Source organism: Pteropus alecto, unplaced genomic scaffold, assembly GCF_000325575.1.
Source record: "Pteropus alecto unplaced genomic scaffold, ASM32557v1 scaffold87, whole genome shotgun sequence".
Taxonomy (NCBI): Eukaryota; Metazoa; Chordata; class Mammalia; order Chiroptera; family Pteropodidae; genus Pteropus; species Pteropus alecto.
In genome coordinates, this window is record NW_006443225.1 from 1,472,222 (window position 1) to 1,480,989 (window position 8,768).

The window sequence follows — 8,768 nt, forward strand, 5'->3', positions numbered from 1 at the left end:
TCTAAGTTTGTGTAAGTATATTTCGTGATGTTCACACAACAAGAAAATCGCTTTATGACACATTTCTCAGAACGTATCCCCGTTGTTAAGTAGAGCATGACTGTATGATTAATTAGTAGTGTCGAATCACGTTTTTTTTTCTCCTTGCTAGAGGCTTATCGATTTTCTTGATCTTAAGGAACCAGCTTTTAGTTTCATTGATTTTCTCCATTTGATATGTTTTCTATTTCACTGATTTCCACTCTGATATTTACTATTTCCTTCATAACGTATTTTATAAAACACAGAATGCATTGTTATTGTTTTTGCTTGAAACAATCTCTTAATGAGAATTAAATAATTTTTAAAGTCTTTGTATTTATTCTCAGAGTTATCACTTCCAGTGTTCTTCATTCTTTTGTGTATATCTAGATTTGGGGATTTGGTTATCATTTTTCTTCTGCCTGAAGGACTTCACTTAATATTTCTCATGGTTCAGATCTGCTGGTGATTAATTCTTATAGCATTCGAATATCTGAAAATGACTTTATTTTGCCTTCATTTTTGAATGCTGTTTTCACTGGGTAAATTATTCTAATTTACAGTATTTTTTTCCCCAGTACTTCAATTCTAGCTTCATAGTTTTTTTTTTCTCTTAGTTTATTCTCTGTCTTATAGTTACATTATTCCTGATGAGAAATCTGCTGTTATCCTGAGCTTTGATTTTTTTCTTATTAATGTGTCTTATTTTCTCTTTTAAAGATTTTCTCTTTAACACTGATTATGATGTGACTTAGTGTCATTTTCTTTATGTTTCTTGGTCTTTGGGTTCATTGAGATTCTCGCATCTGAAAATTTATAGTTTTCATTAAATGTGGAAAATGTTTGGTCATTATTTCTTGAAGTATTTTTATGTCCTGTCCATTGGAGACTCTAAATTCGTGTACATTAATTTGCTTGAAGTTGCCCCACAGCTCACTAATGCTCTATTTGATTTTTCAGGAGTGTGTGTGAGAGTGTGTGTGTGTATGTGTGTGTGTGTGTGTGTTTTAAATTGGATAAATTTCTCTTGCTATGTTTTTAAGTTTACTAATGTTTCCTTCTGCAATGTCTAATCTGCCAGTAAGTCCATCAAGTGAATTTTTCATCTCTAAAAGTTCTATTTGGGTCTTTTTATATCTTCTCTATGTCTACTTAATATGTTTCACCTTTCCTTTAGCCTCTTGGATACATGGAATACAGTTATAATAACTCTTTTAATGTCCTTGTCTACTAATGCAAACATCAGTGTCATTTTGGGATCAATTTTGATGGATTGGTTTACCTACTCATTGTGGGTCACACATTCCTACTTCTTTGCACATCTGGTAATTTTGTATTAAATGCCAGAACTGATGAATTTTACCTTGTTGGGTGCTAGGATTTTTTTTATTCCTATAAATATTTTTGAATTTTGTTACCTACAATTTGATCCTTTGGGTCTTGCTTAAAAGCTTTGTTAGGCAAGACCAAAACAGTGTGGTCTAGGGTTAATATTTTTTAGTATCGATGCAAAACCCTTCTGAGTTCCAAATACCCAATGCCCTGTGAACTGTACGTGTTCACACTTCAGCCTCTAACAACAAGTGCTATCCCTAACCCCTTGTGAGCTCCAAGGGTTATTTTCTTTAATCTGTTGGATAGTTCTTTCCCCTGCCTCAACTCTTCTCATGTGAATACACTGATCATCACTCACTGAACACTCAAAGGGGACCCTCTGATGTCCAAGTTCTCTCTCTCTGCAGCTCTTCCTCTGCAGTACTCCAGTACCTGCCTTGGCCTCTTCAGATTCCCCACTCCATCCCCTCACCTGAAAGAGACCACTGGTCTCCACCTGGGCTTCCCTCCCTGAGCCAGAGCCTGAAAACTTCCTCAAAGCAGTAAGCTAAGGCTTCCACGGGGCTCCTCATTCGTTTTCTGTCATTTGAGGATCACTGCCCTTCATGACTGAAATCCAATATCTTGAGTAGTGTTTTTTATACCTAGTCAACTTTTTGAGTTGTTTTTGCTGAGAGGGTAAATTTGTCTAGTCATTCTATCTTGGCCAGAAGCAAAAGCCTGTGTTTCATTTTGAAAGCAAATATAAAAGAAAAAATGTTCATAGAAAGAGAAGCAGAAACTGATTAGATACTAGTAAACTTTCAAAAGCTGAGAATTAATGTTATTTTTTAAATCATCCAGGTATTTCCTGCTTTTCTTTAGCCCAAGACTTAAATGACAAGTTAAGCTTTCATCAAAATGTATTTTGTTTCTTCTTAAAATGGTCTCTTTTGGTCCTCCTACAGCATCCTGCATTTTCCTGTGTCATCATTATTTTTAGTCCACACTTATGAGGAAACTAGTTTCCACTATTGAGATATAAAATATGTATCTCTAATTTTGGAAGAAATCTTGCAATTCATGTCATGGTTGGTTTCTTAAAGACAAAGAATGTATGCAGAATTCTGGAATGTAAACAACAATGTTATAAATCATGAAATGTCAAGAATTTCTGAGGAAAAAATGAGAATTTGAACCATAAACCTGAAAAACCAAATATCAAAATCTTTCCTTCTTATCACTTTTGTTAATAACCTAATTATGGGATTTGAGTTGCTATGTGAATGAAGCTGATACAGGATGACATTGGCATAAATATTAAATGACCAGAGTTTCATCTATAATATCCATGTAAACTTTCTTTCTGTAAGTCAGTTTGAAATCAGGACATAGCCTGTTCTATCTTGATGCCTACAGCATCAAGAGGTTAGCAAAATATATTTGAGAAAAACTGATTCTATCTTCTGGAGATTGCCCTGGAAGTTTAAATAAAATAGACCCATTGGTGCTAATAATTGGGACATGTTGAATTTGAAATTCATATGGAATGACCTGGTAGAAATGGCAAGGAATCCATTAAATCAATCTTTCTAGAGTTCAGGATGGACATCTGGACTGGAGATATGATTTGAGTATTATCAGTGTGGAAGATAAAATTCAAGTCTTCAGAATGGATGCAGTTGGCCAAAAGGGTGGAAATTAAAGGAGGCCAAAAGCAGAATCCCCAGGGACATGACCATTTCTGGATCAGAGAGAGGGAAAAGAATAATGAAAAGAAGTTTCCAGATAGATAGGGCGAAAAAAATCTATGGAAGGCTGGCAACATCAAGGAGAGAGTTTCAAAACAGAGGGACTGCCTTACCACATCAGATGCTGCCGCCAGGTCAAGGGAACAGGACCTAAATTATCCAGCAACTAGGAGGCCTTTCCTGGCCTTGGTGGCAGAAGTTTCAGAGCAATACTGGGGAACAATTATAGTTTTATAGAATTTTTTAAAAGCTAAAGTTAACAATTATCTTTTTGCATGATCGAAGAGCCACTCATTTAACTTGCTTGGCACAACTAAATTCCAACAACCAATCTTTTAATTTATTTTTATATTTCAAGGAGCTAAGATCTGGCCTATTTTCTCCTTAGAAATTTATAAAGATGACTTGTCACTACCATCAATTAAATTTATTTATTAACGGGCCGGGTTTTAAAGGAAACCAAGTGGAGAAAACTTTCACTTCATTCAGTCAGACATTTTTCCCTGAGGCATTCACATAAACAGGGACTTTAACCTACTTACACTGAACACACCTCCTCCAATTATCCTGTTAGCTCAGTGGTGGAAAGGGACCCATTCATTGTTCAGGGCCCCAGTGCAGGCCTTCATCTCCAAAGTACTTTTAAATATCACATTTTAGATAACACGAAAATGAATTTTTTAATGCCATTTTACAGAAAGGAGTCAAATGTTGTTGGTAGATCTAGGAATCATTCTAAATACATCATGTCATGTGTGTATATTTTTGATCAGAGTAGAGAAAATAAACCAGAATGGGTGAGAGTACCATATATAATTTCATATTTTGATGAATTAACTAAAAATTAAACTTGATCTCTATCAAGTAGTTCAATTTAAAGTATTCTGTTGAAATCTCTAAACTTACTGAATTGTAAAGGTGAGAGGACATAGTGAAAAAAATCTATTCTGTAATAACTTTCTTATAAATTGCATATGAAAGTATCTAAGCAACAACATCAATGTGTCAAGCATGCAGATACTAAGAAGAGATTAAAAAAAAAGATTGAATTTATTTTTATTCTGAGTTAAAATACATTAAAAACTTAGAAATAACGTATTAAACCACTGATATAAAATTGACTTATATAGTTATCGTTATGGGCTAAATTGTTCCCCTACCCCCACACCAAATTCATATGTTGAAATCCCAATGCTCAAACTGTGACTATATTTGGAGGTAGGGTATTTAAAGAGATGATTAGGGTGGGCCCTCATCCAGTATGACTGATGTCCTTATAAGAAGAGATTAGGACACAAACATTGCTGAAGAATATATACTGCCTCCCTATTGCCTGTAGAACAAAATTCAGACTTCCTGATCTAGCATTCAAGGCCCCCTGTAGTATGGGCCCAGCACCTTAAAAAACTTATCTCCTATTATTTTCCTTGTGTTCTAGTCTAATTGTTATCACATGCTTATCAGACTTGATGGGTTTTGTGTCCTCTCCACCTCTCTCCCTATACCAGGAATAAAAAATGCCCTCCTGGCTCTCCTCTGTGTAGTCATCCTCACCCAAGATCTATCTACAACCTTTACTATCTATATCATTCGATTGCTACTTAATCCAAACCTTAAACACTTCTCTATATTTTTATATTAATCTGATATCAAATTTACATAGGTATACACTTCGTGCATTTATTTAACAGATTTTGGAGATTTTCTGTGTCAGATTGTGTTAGGTACTGGGGATACAATGTCAAATAAGATATTGTCTCAGATCTCAAAGCATTTACAGTATTGTTGGGGAGGAAGAAAATTTAAACCTTTAATTTATTTACTAAGCCTTACATTAAGCATCAACTATGTGTCAGAAACCATGCCAAACTTCAGGGAAAAAATGACTTGTGGGAAAGAAAGACATGTAGTAGATCATTGTAGTGCAATATAGATCCCTTGATAACCTCTTTGTGCATTAAGGCATGTTGTAGCCTCAGCGGTAAGAAGGAAAGGGTAAGAAACAAGAAAAAATAGAGTAAGAACATCAGCATTCAACTAGCTGTGAAAATCACCATGGAACACGTCCTAGAACCCTGGGTACTGATCTCAAGAAAGCCAGAGTACATCTGTTTCCCACACAGTAAAAGAGAAGGGGGTCTTCAGATACTGCATTAGTCAGGAGTGACTTAGGAACCTCACACTACTCAGCATGAGCATGGCGACATCGTTTTCCATATTTGAGGATAGATGCCAAGGTGGATATGTCATATTTCTTTAGTCAACCCTCAGAGTTTACTTATCCCAGGGTATTTTCATTCAGCTATCATTTGTTTATAAAATTAATGAATGAAGAACAACAAAATATTACTTCTTGCCCAGATTGATCTACATTGAAGCAGTGGCATCAGGGACTTTGCTATCAACATGCTAACATTTTAGTGCACATCCACTATCAATAATGACTCTGAAAGGCACTATTTCCATAGTCCCCATTTCCAAGTGTCATTATATTTATACATATATGTATGTGTGTTGTGTATCTTGATATAACATACTCAGATTTATTATTAAGCTGCAGGTAACTGATAATGCAGCTCAAACTGGCTTAAATAACAAGAAATTTATTAGTTCACAAAATAGGAGCGCTAAAGAGTTAGGATCAATTTCAGGGCTGGTTGACTCAGCCATTCCATAATGTCATCAAAATCTCAAGATTCTTGCTGAATCTTTTCTCTGTCTTCTTTATAAAAAGGTCCCTCGTGGTTGCCAAAAGCACTCAAGTCTACTCATTTTTTCATTTACATCTGACAAAAGAAGTTGGCTTCCAATGACTTGGTCTTAAAAGCAGGAAAGCCTCTTGTGCAGAAGTCTTCCGCCAACCTTCCCCTGTCTCGCTGGCTCAAATCAAGATAGGCATGCCCATGTCCAAACAGACTGTTTCCTAACAGGCATAGGTGATGTGGTTACCAAGACAGAATTAATCAACTGGAGTACAGTGGATGATAGAGAATCAGAATATGATGCTAGGCACTGAGGAGAACTATGAAGGAAAAAGAACACATTGCATTTGCCATCTGTTCCCTTGCAATATAATATTTTTAATAATTCTCATTGTCAGACAACTTACGTAAGTAGACCAAGAAGTTGCCTGCTGACTTATGATAGCTTTTTCTCTAAATATACATTCTAAAAAGATTATAAGTCTAAATTTTCACTGATTCTATCTATATTGTCAATGCTTCCTTCTTCTAGGAATTTTCTCCTTTTTAATTATTTCCTGTATTTCTAGACCATGCATTCTCAATGAAGACTTAGGGGATGAGGGAGTAATAATGCCTCCAAGGTAGCAAAAAGGGTCTTGAATTGGGGAAGACCTTAGGTATTACCATGTTCTGTGCCCACAATAATTCAATCCTACCTGACAAAATTTTATTCCTTAGTATTTAATTTCTGTTGTTAGGGAGAAATTTAATTTTAAATTTCAGTTTAATTTTTGTCTTTAAGATTGGGCAATAATGAAGAAAATGTTGAAAAACACTGCTTCAGACAAGGAAAAGAGTTCTGACTATATTAGTTTCCTAACAAATTATCACAAACTGGAAGCCAAAAAAAAAAATTTTTTTTCAGAGATTTATTCTTTCTCAGTTCTAGAGGCCAGAGTCTGCAATGAAGATATCGGCAGGATCACATTCCCTCCTGAGGCTCTGGGAGGAAATCTGTTCCTTGCCTCTTCCAGCTTATGGTGACTGCTTGCATCCCTGAGCTCATGACTACATCATTCCAGTCTCTGCCTCCATGGTCACATTGCTTCTCTCTCTTCTGTGCCTTATGAGGACACTTATCATTGGATTTAGAGCCCACATGAATAATTCAGGATGGTCTTTTTATCTCAAGATCCTTAACTAACTACAACTGCAAAGACCCCTTTCAAATAAAGAAACATTCACTCCTAGGATTTGATGCAGACATATCTCTTAGGGGCCACCGTTCAATCATAACCCTGACAAATACCAATCCTAATTAAAAGCAAGCAAAAAGTAGGAAGCGGAGCATGTCCAAATGTGGCCTGGACTGCTGCCTGACTCCCTGATTTGTTACGAGCTTATGTGTCTTCCAGAGTTGATTCCCAAGAGTTTATAATGCAGTGTGTTACTGTTAAAGTGATTAAACAAGGAGGCCATTAGACAGGAATGACTCTAATGCCTTGGTAGCCTACCTAAGAGAATTGAAACCTAAGTCAGAATCAATACCTATAAATGCACTTGTATCCCAGAAAATGAAATTTAAGAACAGCCAATCACCAACAGCAAACTGGGCTTTCCCAATTTAGGCAATTGCTTAAACTATAGCTCATCAAATAACTTCTCTGCTTTTCTTCTTTATTGCTCTGTAAAAGCCTTTTCTGAGCTCCTGCCAATGGAACACTTTTGGTTTGATACTGCCCAATTCAAATAGATGTTTGTTCAAAAAATCTCTTGAAATTTTTAATGTGCCTCAGTTTATCTTTTAAAATAATTAATTGAATGTTTGTGTCACCTTCAAAATTTATGTGCGGAAGCCCTAATCCCAAATGTATGGTATTTGGATATGGGGACTTTAGGAGGTAAAGTTAAATGAGGCTATGGGGGTAGGATTATGTGTCCTTCTAAGAAGAAGTGCCAGAGAGAGAGAGAGCTCTCAACATGTGCAAGTACCGAGGAGAGACCATATGAGGACACTGTGCCCTGGCTCATACCTTGATAAAAATCAGATATTTTGCTGACATTAGAGAAAAGAGAAGAGGCAGGTATATGCTGGCGATATCTCTCTTACATTATTTTTTCAACACATCTACTGAAGATTGAACCTAGCTCAATTATATGTTGTAGTAAATGTGAGACAGCCTTTGAGCTGCCTTGTAATTTCCTAATAACTGAGCTCCAGAGTCACTATGTGTAAATGACATAGGGAAATAAAACTATTAACAGGAGAAAAATAACAGCAATAATTAATGCATTCGTTAATTATTAGTTAATTAATGAATTAACTAATAACTATGAGATATTAGTTAATATCTCATATCATTAATAATTTTTTCACTAGGATAGAATCATACTATATGTTTGGAGAAAATATACTACTTAGAAATAATCAGAGCATAGAAAATTATGAAATTTCGAAGGAATTTCTTCAGTCTAAAATACATAGAAAGTTATAAACATTATACCTAATCTTTTCTTTCTAAATGTGGATTAAATTTACATTTGTCCACAAAAATAGAAGAGTTCTAGTCAAAGGAAGTCCTGTCCTAAAAGATAACATATCATGAAAATCTTACTATCCCCTAGTGGAGATTATGCTTCCAGCCTACTATCAGTTGAACAAGGACTTCAAGAAATTTTAGCAGCCCACTGAATAAATTATTAGTTTAATAGAAGAATGGTTGTTTCATTCTCTTTTATACAGTAGGCATTTGTAAGAAGCTGACCTACTTTGACCTAACAGTAACTCATGAGCTGACATACCTGATGCTTTTACAAAGTACCCTAATCAACTACCCTAACAGCCTTTGATTTCTGATTGCATTGGTATTGCCAAAGCGAGTCTAATTAATCACACAGGATTCCGCTTATGCTCTGTACTAGTGCCTAGATTCCAATGGGAACCAAGTTTCAGGATTTTCCAGGTAAGTAAATTTTAGTATACTTCATCATTGGTCCC